An 18,214-nucleotide genomic window follows, 5' to 3' on the forward strand; every position below is an offset into this window, starting at 1 on the left:
TCACATACTATTTCTTTTAAAACATTTTCATAAAACCTTTTGTAAACACTAGACCTTCTATAAAATGTAATGATGCAGTCTGCAGTCTATTAAGCTGCTAGTCTGCATCATCTTGTGTTAACTAAAAGGTATTCACCATTTAATTTTATGAGGCATCAGTCATAGATTCCACATAGTGTGTGGAGATACTATCTTAAAACTTAAGGTTAGGATCTAAATTTGACAATTTTGTAAACGAAATCAAATCAAATTTATCTAAAGCTGGATATTGTGCATTGTCGTATAGCCTATACAAGGACAAGACCATAACTTACAGTAAAATCATGCATTTGAGTATACTATTTAGTTCTGAAAAAAAGGTTATATAGGATTTATAGATTAAGTGGAGACTGATAAATCTCAATTTATTAAAAAACAGTAGCATATGCTCAGTTTGCTGCCAGTGTGTTTTATTAGTGATTCAGGCATAAGACGGATTCACTCTATACAATGTGCAACAGTGGCATCTAGCGTCCTAATTGTGTAAGGCTGGTAGTTTTTGTACACTAATTTTTAATAAATAATGTATTTTGTATAAAATTATATACGTAACTTTGATTTTCTTTGACCAGGTGTTATTAAAGTCTTCTATGATAAACTGTAGATAAGAACGAGGAAGGAGGCCACTGATAAAAATTGTGTCCTGTGAATTCATGACCCTTCAGTTTTTCTTCTACACTTTGTATTTTGTTGCTTCTGGAAATAAGTAGGAGCCTCATTGAAATAAATGATAAAAAGATGCCGTTTTCCATGACTTCTCAGTTTAGTCATCCCTGACTAGCAAACTGATAGCAACGTGCAAGTGTCTTAAATAAAAACACAATGGTATGTAGTTAATTAATGATAAGAAGTGTTGAAAACATTCCTCAGAGATTTCTGGTCCATATTGACATGATTTGCTGCAGATTTGTCAGCTGCACATCCATGATGTGAATATCCGTTCCACCACATCCCAGAGGTGCTCTGTTGGATTGAGATCTGGTGACTGTGGAGGCCATTTGAGTAAAGTGAGCTCAGAGCCATGTTCAAGAAACCAGTCTGAAATGATTTGACCTTTGTGACATAGTGCATTCTCCTACTGGAAGTAGCCATCAGAAGATGGGTATACTGTAGTCCAGGGATCCTCAAATCTGGCCCACGAGATCCACTTTCCTGTAGAGTTTAGCTCTAACCCTAATCAAACACACCTGAGCATGCTAATCATTGTCTTCAGGATCATAAGAAAGTCACAGGTCGGTGAGTTTGATCAGGGTTGGAGCTAAACTCTGCAGCAAGTCCTACTTACTCCAAACATTTGAACTTTACTGTATATTATTATTTAGTTGGAATGGTTTGGAGGTGACTAAAAGACCTGTTCAGAAGAAAACTATTCTCTGGAATTTCCTATGATATTTTAGAAGAGTGTTTTAGCTAGCCTGCTGCAGACAAGTTGCTACTACATCATGGCTACAATTAGCACAACCATGTGAGCTATGTACTTAAATAGCAGCTTGTTAGTCACTTATGTTTTAAAGGTCACAAAATTAATGTTTGATGTTGTGACTGCACAAAACCAAATCATTCTTTACCTTAGATTTTGTTCCCCTCAGAATTTAAATCATTATTCTAAAAGCCCTCAGGAAATTCATGAGTGATCCCATAGAGAATTACCCATCTTTCACACCGCAAGCGTGAGCGGTGCACGCAACTACATCGTCACTGCAGCAGCAGACTCTCGCGAGTATTCACACTGGAAGCGTATAAGTAGTACAGCATCACAGCTGCGGCTGCAAGGCGTGTTCGGCAGACAGTATAACCATTTCAAACAATGGGTATAATTCTTTCAACATCTGTTTTTATAACAGTACACCATACTTTCACCCAAAACGATTAATTAAAACGTTTAAATGGGTAAATACATATTTGTTATACTTAATTTTCTTTTCTGGCATTATTGTTAAAACACTAGACATTGGCATTATTGTTAAAACTCTTGACATGCTTATTCTGTGCATTTTGAGCACGTTTGTGTTAAATGAGTGAGTGAAAGCACTCGTCGAATGAGTGCATTCACACCGGGACCAGGAGCAGCGCGTGAGCGTCAAGCAGGAGCGTCGCGTGAACAGCAGTGAAGCGGGGGTTTCGGCGTCCGGTCTATTTTTGCTGTGCTACTCACGCTCAATTAAAGTGAAAGATATATTATAATAAAAAAATAAAATATATGTTTCTCTTCATAAAAAAACTTTTAATTGAAGGACAGTTAGTTCTTAAATAATAATAATAAAAAATGAATTGGTTAATTTATTAAATATAACAATGTGCCAAGTTTCTGTTAATAAAGAAAGTTTGTAAAGGAGAAAAAAAAAGAAATAGCTGTCATAATTAGGCTACAGTAGAATTATTGAAAATATCTTATATCTGTGTGCCTTTGAGTATTGTGTTGGAAAACTGGGTCCTGAAAAGGTTGAGAACCACAGCTCTAAATACAATAAAACAGACAATATGTGCTTTTAAAAACAGGAACCATAACTGTACACATGTCATGGTGAGTTTGTCATGTAGTGTGAAAAAAAAAAAAGAAAAAAAAAAAGGTGAAGCCAATTGCAGATAACCAGATCACAGTTCTGAGGGAATGTCTTCACATCTTTAAATTCGATGAAAATGCAAGTCTAAATTCTCCACAAGATAAATCCAGAAAGTCACCTCAAAATGTTCCAATACTGCAGAAAGGTTGGATATGAGTATCAAAAAGGAAATACCAAAAGTCCACAAAGCAAATCCATACTGCATACAAAAAGTTCAAAGGAATCCATTCAAAAACAAAAGAAATGTCAATGCATCCAAAAATTAATTACCATAGGTCCACAAAGTAAATCCGAAAGGCATTAAAAAAAAATTCACAAAGAAAATCTGTGAGTGACTCCAAACAGCTTCAAAGAGCACGTCAAAAAAATCTAAACAAAGGATTTATACCATATGCACAAAGTTGTTTAAGGAAAAATCCGTTAAGCAGGGCATGAAACTGACCTAGACTTGGTCATGGCATGGGAAACACGGAACAAAGTACTCAGGAAAAGGGTGGCTTAAATACCCAACCAGAAACAAGGCACAGGTGACAACTACTAGACATAATATTGACAGAGACTGAAACCTAACAAAAAGGAAGTGGGGGTCTCTAGTGGTCAGAAATTTCATTTCATTTATTTATTGTCTTTTCATGGTAATGCAACACGAAATGCTACAACAATCCAACAAACACAACACAAATACATTCCATGACAAGAAGAACAGGAGTAGGATGAAGAAAAAAAAAATCTTATAAACTCCTACCCAATTCTTATATTAAGAAAGTTACAAATTAAATGGCGTCACCAACATAATTATTGATTCTGCTTAAACAACACTAAACAAACAAAAACAACGATGCAATAATGACAACCCTAATAACGAAAACAATGACGAGACCATCATTGTTGTTATAGTTTTAACAATTTTCACATTCATCTTTATACAAGTTAAATATTTTCTGTTTATACTTATATTTAAGTTGAGGAATATTTGAACAACATTTTAGATCATTTTCTATAAAATTCCATCTTTTCACACCAGACACTGAAACACACATTTGTTTGAGGGTATTTCCAGCAAATGGTTGTTTGAAATCATTATTTCTTCTGCTTGTCTCACTATTTACAATAAAAAAGGGTTTGCAGTCCATGCAGTAATGGGCAATGTTTTGCTTTATGAACAACTAATCAAGTTTGTAAAGAAACCAAGTCCTTCAATACAACATTGGTGGTGTAATCCTCATCAAAATATATCCTTTGATCCTTGATCCGAATGTCCTTTAGAGACCATGCAGCATGTAACACTCGTTGTTTCTCCTTAAAACTACGGAAACAAACAATGATTGATCTGGTGAAGTCTGTGACGTGTCCCATGGAGACAACTGTTACTGCGGCGCGATGCACCCTTTCAATGTAAATCTCTTCCCGGATATTAAGCTGCTCACAAATAAGCTTTTCTATAAACTCATATTCAAAATAAAGTCATATTACTTCCTTCTGTTTTCTCTGGTACAGAGTAAATTCTTAAATGAACGGCCTTCCAGACCCTCACACTTCTCCTCAAGGTACTTTTATTTGCACATCAGATGAAACAGCACCTTAGTCAGATCCATATTACGGTCCTCATTGTCCGCAATCCTCTGTTCGGCGTCATTCACTCTTGTCTTTAATTCTTCGAAATTCAGTTTTATGTCGCTCACCTCCTTCCTCAGCACACCAAAGTTTCCAGCCGTTTCAAATCGTAATAATTGGAGTTCCTTCAGTATTTCTGAATTATAACCGGTGCTGCCAGCTCCCTTTCCCTCCAGGCAGGTTTGGTTTGCTGGCGCGATATCCAACAACTCGCCTCGTCTTTGATTTGGTATTGGCATTATTAGGCGCTCTTTTTTTATTTAATTGATAAATTGATGGTTCAAGTCGTAATACACTTTATCTGAATCCACAAGCAGTAGTCAATCTTTAAGATTTTAGTTTTTGTTTGTCAGACGTTACACCCTGGCACCGGCAGTTCGGCCATCTTGAATTGAGTCCACAACCCTGACAGGACCCCCAACTCAGGGTCAAGGATGTCTCGGGAAGGGACCCAGGAGCATTTCTCTGGGCCATAGCCTTCCCAGTCCACCAGGTACTGAAGGGATTTCAATATGTGTCCCAGTATCCAATGGACCGTGTAAGCAGGCTGGCCCCCAGGGATCCGAGAAGAAGTGGTAGGTCTGACTGAAAGGAAAAGAAACAGCAGGTTTTAGTAAAGACAAGTAGCACTTCCTGAGCGTAAATTTAGGTGAGGCTGATTTTGGTCGTAGTTTTAGATATATAGATAAATAGTTTTGGCAGAGATCTAATGTCCTTGTGTTATTCAACCTGTGAGTGGCATGCTAATGATAATTGACAGGCTCGACATACACACACACACACAGAATGTTACTGAATTATTGCCTTAATATTTTCTCCAAATGTTGATTAAGAATGTTACAAATTGTAGAGGAATTTAAATGAGGAAACAAATATCATGTCTCATCTCATAACAAACAAAAAACAAACACAACAAAAGGATATATAGGCTTTTTCACATGAAGTAAGCACATTTAAACTAGGTGTGATTTTATGAATATTGCTACAACAACCCCCTACAGGTTTAGCTGCATCCATCATCGGCTGGTTAATGATTAACAAGATTGTATCACAATAAATGTAGAGTGTGCCAGTGGCATAGTAAGCAGGAGGGAAGACAGTAGATCAGTGGATCATGGGATCTCTTTGCATATCATGGTCGCCATTTTGCAGGATAGTTTGGGGAAGGAGCTTCGCGGAGTTGAGTTGGGCTTCTGACTGGCTTTTGGTAGTCGCAATCAGAGCTGGGTAGTAACGGATTACATGTAATCTGGATTACGTAATCAGATTCCAAAACTCAAGTACTTGTAATTAGAGTAAACTGGTTTTTAAAATACTCGTAATCAGACTACAGTTACTTTTTTATGGATTACATGATTACATTTTATTTACACAATGGTGATAAGTTGTTCACAATTCATTGATTCTCCTAAATTTCCTTTTTTTCTTCCTTTTTTAGTCTTTTTCAAAATTCATGTTTGCAATGTAGCTTTTTTTTGTTTTTAATTGATACATTCATATGCACTTCTAGTGTTTTATTAGATTAAATATTTAACCTGGCAGTGATATTGCTGTGAATTTCATGTTTTTCAATATTGGTTTTTGTAGTGTAGCTGTTTTCTAAATTTACTTAATTATGTTTTATTCAATGTTACTAGCAAACACTTACAGCAAGGCACATTAGTGTTAGTATATTGTAAGTATTAACTGTACACACATTGCACTTGAAAAAGAAGCAATTGTGGCTCTTGTTGGTGAATTAAATATATTTTGTGGAATATATTTTTTCTTTGTATATGTCAAAATAGTACAAGATTAGGCTAATTCAATATATGTGCTATCAAATAAGGTTTGGCACAAATGTGATATAAATGTAATCCAAAAGTAATCAGATTACGTTAACAAAAATGTGTAATCTAAGAGATTATATTACTGACTACAAATTGTGTCATGTAATCTGTAATCAGTAACTGATTACCATTCATAAGTTATCTACCCAGCTCTGGTCGCAATTGATCATTCTAAGTTGTGTGGAGGAAAAGGAAGTCTTCAGCTGGCGTGGAAAAGGAAGTTTCTACTGAGGTAGACAGAGAAGATAAGCTAAGTGGAATTGTTTGTCAACTCTGGCCAGCCCATGTCAGGTGGGAGTGGGGGGGGGGGGGGGGGATGAAGGGGAATGGAAACAGATAAAAACTAGTAAAGGGAAGAGAAATTGTAAAATAAACATGTAAAATAAATAAAAAAATGAAAATGATGTCATTAATGACTCACCCTCATGTTGTTCCAAACCCGTTCATCTTCGGAACACAGTTTAAGGTATTTTAGATTTAGTCCGAGAGCTCTTAGTCCCTCCATTGAAGCTGTGTGAATGGTATACTGTCCATGTCCAGAAAGGTAATAAAAACATCTTCAAAGTAGTCCATTCACAGCAGTTCAGTCAGTGTACTGTTTGCGTAAATGAATTACTCCAGGATATTGGTTTGTTTTAAAAAAGTTAACAGCTTAAGTCATTTGTGGATTAATGCTTATTGGAGACGCGAACCGTTTCAAACGATTCAGTTCGATTTGATGAACTGGTTCAAGAAGATCCAGTTACATCGAGTGATTTGTTAGCAAACCAGTTATCACTAAACTGCAGTGTTTTGAACTCGCTCACAACAGACCCGGTAGAGAAGACAATGCTGAATAGAGTCGTATTTTTTTTGCTATTTTTGGACCAAAATGTATTTTCAATGCTTCAAAAAATTTTAACTGACCCTCTGATGGCACATGGACTACTTTGAAGATGTTTTTATTACCTTTCTGGACATGGACAGTACTGTACACACAGTTTGAATGGTGGGACTGAGAGCTTTCGGACTAAATCTAGAATATCTTAAACTGTGTTCCAAAGATGAAAGGAGGTCTTACGGGTTTGGATATATATATATTAATACCTTGGAGAATGTAAAAGGAATTGAAAGTAAAATCAAGTCATTTTCATCTTTTTTACCATGTTGCTTTATTTAACATTTCTCACTTCCCCACAAGGCAATAGCACTATGGCAATGCTCTGACAAACCTCTGCTAGAGTTTTAATGGATTTTTTGCACCCACATTTGAACCTGACAGTGTTAAAAGTTCAAGTTCATTTATTTATATAGCACATTTAAACAGCCGCTAGACAGACCAAAGTGCTTTACAGAACAAGCATATAAAAATAAAAGCAGCAAAACACACAAGCACATATAGAACAACTAAGCTAAGATTAATTATAAATCAAAGAAACAGATGTAAAAAAATAAGAACAGCCTGATAAAAGTAATCAATATGCTAACGAGAATAGGTAAGTTTTGTCCAGAGACTTTAAAACAGAGAGGTTGGGAGCCGTACTGATCTCTAGGGGCATGGTGTTCCACAGACGAGGCCCTGCCACCGCAAAAGCACGCTCCCCTCTACGCTTAAGTCTGACACGAGGGACTACCAGCAGCGCCTGGTCGTTGGATCTGAGACTTCTGGATGGAATGTACGGATGAGTAAGTTCAGAGAGATAAACCAGTGCTAGGTTTTGTAAAGATTTAAAGACAAAGAGAAGAATTTTAAAGTCTATTCTCTGCCGGACTGGTAACCAATGTAAAGATCTGAGGATGGGAGAGATAAGATCATATTTGCTACAATTATGGATGAGTCTGGCCGCAGCATTTTGGACTAACTGAAGACGGGAAATTTGAGAATCTGATATACCACAATATAGTGAGTTGCAATAATCCAGCCGACACGTGATGAAAGCATGAACCGCCATTTCCAGAGTTATAGGAGTGAGAAAGCCTTTGATTTTAGATAGTAAGCGAAGTTGGTAGAAACCAGAACTAACTACAGATGAGATGTGTTTATCAAACTTTAAAGACTGGTCCACAAGAACACCTAAGTTCCGCACTCCTGTTAAAGGGAGATAGACTCCCCAAGTCTGGGCATGTGCACTGGGACCTTTCACTCGGGCCGAAAACAACGACCTCGGTCTTATCATCATTAAGAGATAGGAAAGTTTGAGCTAGCCATGCCTTCGCCTCCTCTAAGCATAGATGAAGAGAGTTTAATGCTGCAGGATTATTGCGCTTGATTGGAATGTAAATTTGGGTGTCGTCTGCATAAGAGTGAAATGATACACAGTGTTTCCTAAAAATTGTGCCCAGCGGTAGCATGTAAAGAGAAAATAGAGAAGGAGCCAAAATAGAGCCCTGTGGAAGACCACAGCTCATAGGTGCCATGGAGCTGGAAAAGTTTCCCATCTTTACTAAAAACTTTCTGTCAGTAAGGTAAGACTGGAACCATGACAGGACAGAGCCTTTTATACCCACCCATGTCTCCAGTCTAGCTAACAGAGTAGGGTGGTCAACGGTGTCAAAAGCAGCCGACAGATCTAGGAGAACTAGAACCACGGTGTCTCCAGAGTCAGTGGAGAGATAAATGTCATTTAGCACTCGCAGGAGAGCGAACTCAGTGCTGTGGGCAGTCCTAAACCCAGATTGAAAGACCTCGTATATACAGTTATTTGACAAAAAGTGTTGGAACTGATCCAACACGATTTTCTCCAATAACTTGGAAATGAAAGGAAGGACAGAGATAGGCCGGTAATTTTTTAAAACAGAAGGATCCAGTGAAGGCTTCTTGAGCAGAGGAGTGACCGTAGCCACTTTAAGATTGGCTGGAACAGAGCCAGTGTTTAGACACTTGTTAATAAGGGATACCATACCTGGACCCACCGAGTTGATGATTAATTTTAAAAATCTCGGGTGAATGATATAATTTGGGCAGAATGAATGTTTGAGCTTGGCGTTCACATCCTTCAGTGTCTGGAGGTTTATGGGACAAAAGCCTCCCAAACACAGGAGGTACGTGGCATTATAGGGGGGAGAGTTAATTTAGGGTAGATACATTTGCTACTTTAAGCCAAGCAGAATTTAAAAGGCTAAGATGCTGATCTGCATCCAGGTCAGATAAAAGTTGGTCCAAATGCAAGTGAGAGCATAGCTCAGCAAAGCACAAGTCGAAGTTTGTGTTGAACTGTGGAGAATAGAACAGCGACATAACAGGATCAATAGTGGGTTGAGGAAGTGCCAGAAGAGACAGTGAGAATAAAATAGGCTTGTGATCAGAGAGAGGAAAATCAGAGAGTACAATATCAGTGACATCAATCCCATAAGATAACACAAGGTCCAGTGTGTGGCCCTGAATGTGGGCAGAGTTTTTGACCCACTGCAGTAGGTTAAAAGCATCTATTAAAGTCAAGAAACTCCTGCGACAGGGAATTTGAATGACAGCAGACATGAATATTGAAATCGCCCACCAGAAGGAAGCGATCATAGTTTGTGGCAATGTTGCCAATGAACTCAGTGAATTGCTGTATAAAATCCTTAGTGAAGAGTGGAGGGCAGTATAACACCCCTACACAGATGGGACCATTCCAATCTAGGTGGAGAAGCTGAGTTTCAAAGCTGGGTTGCAGGGACCAGCCGGCAGCGTGAGGAGAGAGAGTTATTTTAAATAGTTATAATCCCACCCCAGCCTCCATTAGGACGAGGAGAGTTAAAAAATGTACAGTTTGCTGGAACCAGTTCTGAGAAGGGAGTTAAATCACCGACCTTTATCCATGATTCTGTGATGAACATAAAATCCAAGTTGTGTGAGGAGTAGAAGTAGTTTAATAAAAAGGTCTTATTCACCACGGAGCGGGCGTTTATTAGCGCCAACTTAGGTGGAGGAATAGACACGTGTTATGACGGCGCTTTTTTCTCAATGAGCGCAGATTTCCGTGATTTACTCCGTTCCACCGGGCACGCCGGCCAACACTGCGGAGATCAACCTGAGTGGCATGACTCAGATGTAGAGGGAAAACAGGACGAAGACATCTGTAAACTGCGTCCCGCGGGTGCCATGCTGCAGATCTGCATCCAAACGAAATGTCAGTTTGTATATCAGTTTCGTCATGTAACCTCCGCGGCTACCTCGTTTCCTCCTTCGCTTTCTCCGCACGGTGTTTAGCGGCCACCGGCAGATATCGAGCAGGAAGATGGTTCGGGGAGGCTCGTACGGTTTGTGATGTGGGCATTCCACTTCCACGGTGTGAAAGTTCGCAAATGAATCCCCAACGGATGTCTAGGAGAGCTTGCCGGGCGTACACCAGCCGCGTACAGCAGGTAAACGACACATCAGACAGACAGAGAAGAAAACACGAAAGCTGCAGACGGCAAGCCAACCACACAGGCGCCATCTTGGTAAAAACATCTTGGTTAAACACACCGCATACTCAAGAAAAAAGCAAATGCTCAGCTTACATTAATGTGTAATATCAGAAAAGAAAATTCAGCTAACAATTGTGTGTACATGTGAGTTTCTCTGTTTTTTTCATCAATCAAATCAATAAACCTAAATCAGCAAAGAAGGCAATGTAGCAATGTTCTGACACACCTCTGAACCTGACCGTGTTATACATGCAGCCTAGAAGAAAAAAAAATGATTAAAGTAAATCAGTTAATCAGCTGTGTTTAGGTCAGCGTACAAAGAAGGAAAAATAAACTTCAGCTCATTTGAGTGACAGTATTAAGCCCCTTCCTCTCACTTTGACATACAGGCAAAGGCAGGAGAAAATATTTTCAGCTGAATAACAACATTCTCATGCACACAATCTCTACACAGAGACGTGTTTCTGTGAATACCAATTTTTTTATTGGATAGGTGTTTCGTCCACAAGGATCCAGAGTTTTGGAAGAATTGTCTTTTTATTAACTAACATTAACACAGATTAATAAATGTATTGTTCCATGTTCGTTCGTATACCACTCGCAAGGTTTATGAGCATAGTCCATGAGACGATGGAACGAATGGTCACTGATAGATTGGTATATATTTTGGAAAAACAGGAATACTTTAATACTTATCAAAGCGGTTTTAGAATTGGTAGATCCACAATGGATACTGTTTCACTATTGGATTTAGATATTAAAAGAGCTTTAGCTAATAAAGAAGCAGTTGTGGGAGTCTTTTTAGATATTGAAAAGGCGTATGACATGGTATGGAAGGAGGGGCTGGTGATTAAGCTGTATGATGCAGGGATTAGAGGTAAGATGTTAAATTGGATAAATAATTTTATGAGAGATCGTACTATCCAAGTAAAAGTTGATGGATTTCTTTCCAGTGAGGAAAAGGTGGTAAATGGAACCCCCCAGGGTAGTGTAATTTTTCCAGTTTGGAAAAAAAGGGGGGACATATGAGGTCTATATATAAGCAGCTACAGCAGGCACTTAATAAAGTTGAGACTTGGGCAGAGGAATGGGTTTTTAAAGTATCAGTTTATAAATCTAAATATGTAGTATTTAGTTTTAAAAGGGGAAAACCAGAACAGGGTTTAAAGATTTACAATACACCCATTGAAGGGGTTAAATCATTTAAATTGTTGGTTAGATTTTGGTTTGGTTAGAGAAGAGAATGACATGGAGGGTATATATATATCAAATAGTTAATAGATGTGACAAAAAGTTATTAATATTTTAAGATGCCTAGAAAGAAAGAAATTGGAGGTTATTCAAGCTAAGGCTTTAAGAATTTGTAGTGGGGCAATGAGAACAACACCAATCAATGCACTTTTAGTTAAAATGGAGGAGACTACTTTCAGAGTTAAGGAGGATTAAATTGTCTCTAAACTATTGATCTAATCTCCGAAGCTTTAATTGGAAAAATCTGGCCAGAAGTTTATTAGAGGAACATTGGGAGTTTCAGAGAATGGATAGGAAGGGGAGCATGATGAACTCTGTGGACAAGAGAGCTCAAGAAAGGGGGTTGAAAGACTACATAATAGGATCAGCAGTGTGTTGGTCTCCAGTTCAACCATGGCTCCTGCCAGAGCCTACAATTGATTTCTCAATACTAGATCAGGTTAGGAAAGAAAGTGGTGATGCTGTAGCCATGGTATGCGAACATTTAAAAGGAAACTGATCAGGCTATGTGCAGATATATACTGATGGCTCTATGAGTCCACTCAGTGAAAAAGCAGCAATAGGGATAAGTATCCCTCAGTTATTTATTAAACAAGGTTTTCGATTGCTAGATAACATGTCAGCCTTTTCTACAGAATTAGTAGCAATTTTGTGAGCCCTTGAGTGGGTGGAGGGACAAAGACTTGGGAGAAATGTATTATGTTCAGATTCCTTTGCAGCTCTAATGACAATTAAGAGCAGGAAGAGTGAGGCCAGACCAGATTTAATCACTGAAGTTCTGAAATACAGTGGGGTTTATGTGGGTTCCAGCACATGTAGGGATTCAGGGGAATGAAGAAGCTGACGAGATGGCAAAAAAAGCTACATACAAGAGTGAAGTTGATATGAAAGTAATGCATGGAAGAGATGAGTGCAAGAGTATTATACAGCAAAAACAAAAACAAATATGGCAGAAAGAATGGGAAGAAGGAAATAAAGGCAGACATTATTTTTCAATTCAGCCCACATTAACGCACTCATCATACACAAGATTAGAAAGGAGAGATAGTTTTTTTAATCATTAGATTAAGACTGGGGCATTGTGCACTGAATTATGGGCTAGCAAGGGTTGGCAAGCATCCTGATGGCAGATGCTTGTGTGTAGAATTAAAAACTGTGAAGCATGTAGTAAAGGAGTATGAAAATCTTTGTGCGGCAAGAAGCTGCATGTTTTCTGAGCTGTTGGAATCTAGAATCTCATCTTTATCTTTAAAATCAATTCTTGAAAATAAGGAATATGAAATAACAAAGGTTGTTATAAGTTTTTTACTCCACACTGGTCTTTATATGAGAATTTAATCTATGAGATGGAGTTCTCTAGATGAACTGGAATTCTGTTTGTGAGAGGTCTAATACTGTGTGTAATCCAAGTCTGTATCCTGCAGTTTGGGTAGGATGAACAATATTGGAGCGATGTACAATTGCTCTTGAATAGATATAGTTCTGTTTTTCCTCTAGTGATACGGACTTGGGTTGTACTACATTAGATTTTTTTTTACGATATTCCATTGGTAGATGAGACTCCATATTCCCACTTCAGAATATGAGACCATTAAGGCACAAATCATTCTGGAAAGTAGTAGCCCCTATGCTTCTCCTATTTTGTTAGTAAAGAAGAAGTATGGCAGCCTCAGATTGTATGTGGACTACCGCCAGTTAAATGGTAAGATGAGGAAAGATGATTTTCCCCTACCAAAAATCGAAGAGTCTCTTGATGCTCTCTCTGGAGCTCAGTGGTTCACTACGATGGACTTGGCAAGCAGGTCCAATCAGGTGCCAATCACCAAAAAGGATAAACCAAAAACTTCATTCTGTACCCCATTTGGTCTTTTTGAGTGGAATCGTATGGGCTTTGGCCTGTGCAATGTACCACTATTACCACTACTACTAATATACCACTACTATTCGAAGGCTAATGAAGAGGATCTTCCTGCTCCAGCATTGCCAGTCTCTGTTATTGCCCATGATGTCATCTTGTTTTCACCCTCTGTTGCAGAACATCTACTGAAGCTGGAGCCCTGGCCCCCATCATGTGCACCTTCTAGAGAGGCGCCATCGAGTAGGCTGTGCAATTAATCGCATTCGATTATCATGCATGACAATCGAATGTAATTAATTGCACAGCCCTAAAATCGAGAGCATTCTGATGAGCTGCATCACTCTGTGGTATGGCACCTGCAACGTGTCCTGCCGTAAGTCACATCAATGCATAGTGAGCATGGGCAATGCCTGAAAATTTTTGAGAATACTTGTAGGGCCAGAAATGCCTTGTGTACACTGACAAAAAGCCACCTTGCCACTGCAAAATTAGGTGCTACTTAGCAGCGGTGGGTCGCACAACTGGCTGCATTTGATTTGTTATCAAGTACAGGTCCGGCAAAGTTAACCAAATTGCAGATGGCCTCTAGTGACCGTATGTTGGGCCTACAGAAGAGAAGTTGGAGGAGAACTGCCAAGAGCCATTGTCCTTGCCCCAAGTTCCTTTGCAGCCAGCGTAGCAGGTTATGCAAGCAGCTATTTCTGTCTTGCCTCGCCCCTGCTAGTTTGTGTGCCCTGCAGGCAGAGGATCCGGTGATCAAGGAGGTGTTAGTTTTTTGGAAGAATCGATGCCAGCCGACCCAAGGAGAGGCGAATGCTTGCAAGGCCAGTGTTATCATTCCTGCGACTGTGGGATCATCTTGTGGAGCAGGAGGGTGTACTCTATCATCGCATTCTACATCCTGATGGGGGTAAGGAGGTTCTGCAGTTGGTTCTCCCAATGTCATTGAAAGAGAAGTGCTCACTCAACTGCATCATTGGCACCAGGACATGGAGTGAACACTAGAGCTGGTGTGAAGATGGTGTTACTGGCCCGGCATGACATCTGAGGTGGAGCACTGGTGGCAAGAGTATGACAGATGCCAGGTATCTAAGAATTCTCAACAAGTGGTGCGTACTTCATGAATCATCTCCATTACGGCCAAATGAGATATTGGCTATGGACTTTACCCTTCTTGAGCCAACTCAGAATGTTATGGAAAATGTTCTCATCATGACTGATGTGTTCTCAAAATTCATCCAGGCCATCCCTACCCAGGATCAACATGCCTCTACAGTGTTTTAAGTTCTGGTCACGGAGTGGTTCTATAAATTTGGAGTACCAAGTCAGCTGCACTCGGACCAGGGACACAGTTTTGAGAGCTCTCTGATTCAGCCGTTGTGTGGCCTATATGGCGTTGTCAAGTCACAAACTACTTGTTTATCTTATCAGCAAAACTGCATACATTTAATTTAAAATAATTTAAATTCTATTTGGTCAGTGTAAAAGAATGAGATCTTCTAAAATATCTGAGAACTATTTGAAACCATTTTGTTTTTATGGATAATTTCATATGTTTATTCTAAAACATAGCAAGGATACTATTTCCCTACTGTCTCAATGTTAAACATGGTGTCACATGCATGGGAATTCACATGTAAATTATATGCAGATGAGGTTATTCATAGTAAAACTAGGTGTTGTAAGCTCAATATATGGTGATTTCGGGGAGGAGATGAGGTGGAAATGCACGTATGCACAATCTTCCCATGACTGTGATTTATTAAGAGATTTTTGCGCAGGTTCTGGCGTGCACATGGTTTTATAAATCTGAAAACTTTTGTGCATACGCAAAATCTAGCTTTTGCGCCTACGTAAAATTTTAGAAAGAAATATACGATTTTATAAATGAGACCCCTGATCTGAACCTTGTCCTTGGCCTGACACACCAAAGCCCGTTTATGCCTCAAAGTAAAAATTAAAGAAGGTTACATTGTGAATTGCGATTAAGTTTCAGTTGTAAAATATTCATTTTGGTTTATTTACTAGTTTGAGGTGGAAATGGGTTCAACTCTCTGCATTGTTTCTTTAGAATCTAGATGACTGGCACCGCAGTAACATCTAGTGTCTCTGTGAAACACCACAATATTATTATTTGATCTAAAGGTTATAGTTGTTCAGTTTCCCTAAGAAAACATAAAAGGCCTGCATCAGCACTGACGTGGTATCCTATGTGGGGAAAAAACTTAAGTCTCCTGAGCCACTTAAATAAATAGTGTAGCTGGGAACATTTTACTGGACTGCTGAAAAAAAGGTGGTCAAATCAATCAAGGTTTTCCTTGATAGGATGTCAACAATGGATCCTTCAGACACCTTGCTAAAATAATAGCATTGCTGTTCACTTACGGATAATATTTAACGTGTGCTTTATACAATTGTTAGCTAGTCTGTTTGTCAGCAATTTGTAACATAGATACAACTAGTTTATATGACATGATTATCATACTGTATTTACAACAGAAACTAAACTACATAGGAATACAGTACACATACCATCAAATCACCATTGGCCATAAAACTGACAATTGGCAAGTGACAAATTAACTTCATACTTGGGTCAGAAAGTTTGGTATGCCAAAATATTTGTTTTATTTTTATATCACAGTGGACATTATTTTGATAACAGTAATAATTTGCAACACCCATGCAGAAATTCACACAAAATGACTGTAAACTATATACACCAGCGATTCTCAATTCCAGTCCTTGCGCCCCACTGCTCTGCACATATTGTATGTCTCTCTTTGTTAACACACCTGATTTAGATAATCTGCTCGTTAGAAGTGAGCTGCGTGCATGATCTGTGTTCCGATTGACTTGGTCTCTACACAGTGTTTACTGCTCCCTACTCCCTGAGCAGGGGAAATCTGTTGAAGTTTACTTCACTTCGGAACATTCATTCATGGATTTGCGTTGCACAACGCCCGTCTGCACACACACAAACTATGTAAATCAGTACAATTTAAATTCATATCTCGCACACCTCAATTCACTTTGCTTCGAAATTGGAATCATGATGTGCACTTCGCAGGGCAATAAGAAGCAATAAGAGAAACGTACAAAATATGCAGAGCAGTGGGCCTTCGGACTGGAACTGAGAACCACTGATATAAACTTATAAATAAATTTATACATATGTACATGTGTAACCTACTAGCTATTTACATATTTATGTAAACAAAAGTATTATCATTTAATAATTTTCCCTTGCATAGAACCTTTTTGGCATAAAAGGTTCTTTAAAAGTGAGTAAAGAACCCTAGGGTGTATAGAACCCACTGTACTTTTTAAGTAAAGATTATACTGATAGACACCCTTAGATTTTTGTCTTGTCACTGGGGTACCAGCTTTGTTTCAAGCCCCTCCCCAGATGATGACATCACTTGAAGGTCAGGTCACCCCATCCGGCAAGAATTCATCCTGATCTCAATCTCCCATCCTGCATCCACCTGCAACTCTCTCTCTGTCAATATTTACCGGTCTCAATAAAATCCTGAATACCTCTCAACCCCTGCCTTCAGTCAGCTTAGTTACAAATACATATTGGATACAATTAATGGCCCCCTTTTATTCAATACTTTTTGAAACCTCCATTTGCCAGTTTAACAGGTCTAAATTTTCTCCTATAATGCCTGATGAGGTTAGAGAACACCTCACAAGAGATCAGAGACCATTCCTTCATCCAGAATCACTCCAGACCCTTTAGATTCCCATCTCCATGTTGGTGCTTCTCCTCTTAAGTTCACTCCTCTCATTTTCTGTAGGGTTCAGATCAGAGGACTGGAATGGCCATAGCAGAAGCTTGGTTTTGAGCTCAGTGACCCATTTCTGTGTTGTTTTTGAGGTTTGTGTTTGGGTTATTGTACAGTTGGAAGATCCAAACATGGCCCATTATAAGATTTTTAACAGAGTCAGTCACTTGCTGATTTTTTTATCTTTTGGTATTTGATAGAATCAAGATGCCATGTATCTAAACAAGATATCCAGGACCTCCAGCAGAAATATAGGCCCAGAAAATAAAAAAAATACAGCTGTATATTTCATTGTATCCATCTTGAATGTTTGCTGATAAAAAGCTAATTTTTTAGTTTCATCTGACCATAGAAGCCAGTCCCATTTGAAGTTCCAGTCATGTCTGATAAAGTAATATGCTTTAGTTTGTTTTTGGATGAGCTAGGATAATTTTTCTTGTAACCCTCCCAAAAAACATGTGGTGATGTAAGTTCTGTTTGACAATTTTTTTTAAAGGTTTTCTGAACCCGAGATTCAACTATTTTCTGCAGTTCTCCAGCTGTGATCCTTAGAGAGTCTTTAGCCACTCAAACTGACATCCTCACCATGCATTAGGATGATATAGACACGTCCTCTTCCAGGCAGATTTGTAACATTTTCTGTTGATTGGAAATTCTTAATTAATGCCCTGATGGTGGAAATGGGAATTTTCACTACTCAAGCTCTTTTCTTAAAGCCACTTCACCAATTTGTGAAGCTCAATTATCTTTTGCTGCACATCAGAAATATATTCTTTTTTTTTTTATTGTGATGGATGATTAAGGGAATTTGGGCTTTGTTTTCCCTCTTCTTTATATTTCTGTAAACAGATAGCCATGGCTGGACAATTTCATGTTTATAATCATGCTGGAGTGCTC

This window comes from Carassius carassius, chromosome 23 (assembly GCF_963082965.1).
Source record: "Carassius carassius chromosome 23, fCarCar2.1, whole genome shotgun sequence".
Taxonomy (NCBI): domain Eukaryota; kingdom Metazoa; phylum Chordata; class Actinopteri; order Cypriniformes; family Cyprinidae; genus Carassius; species Carassius carassius.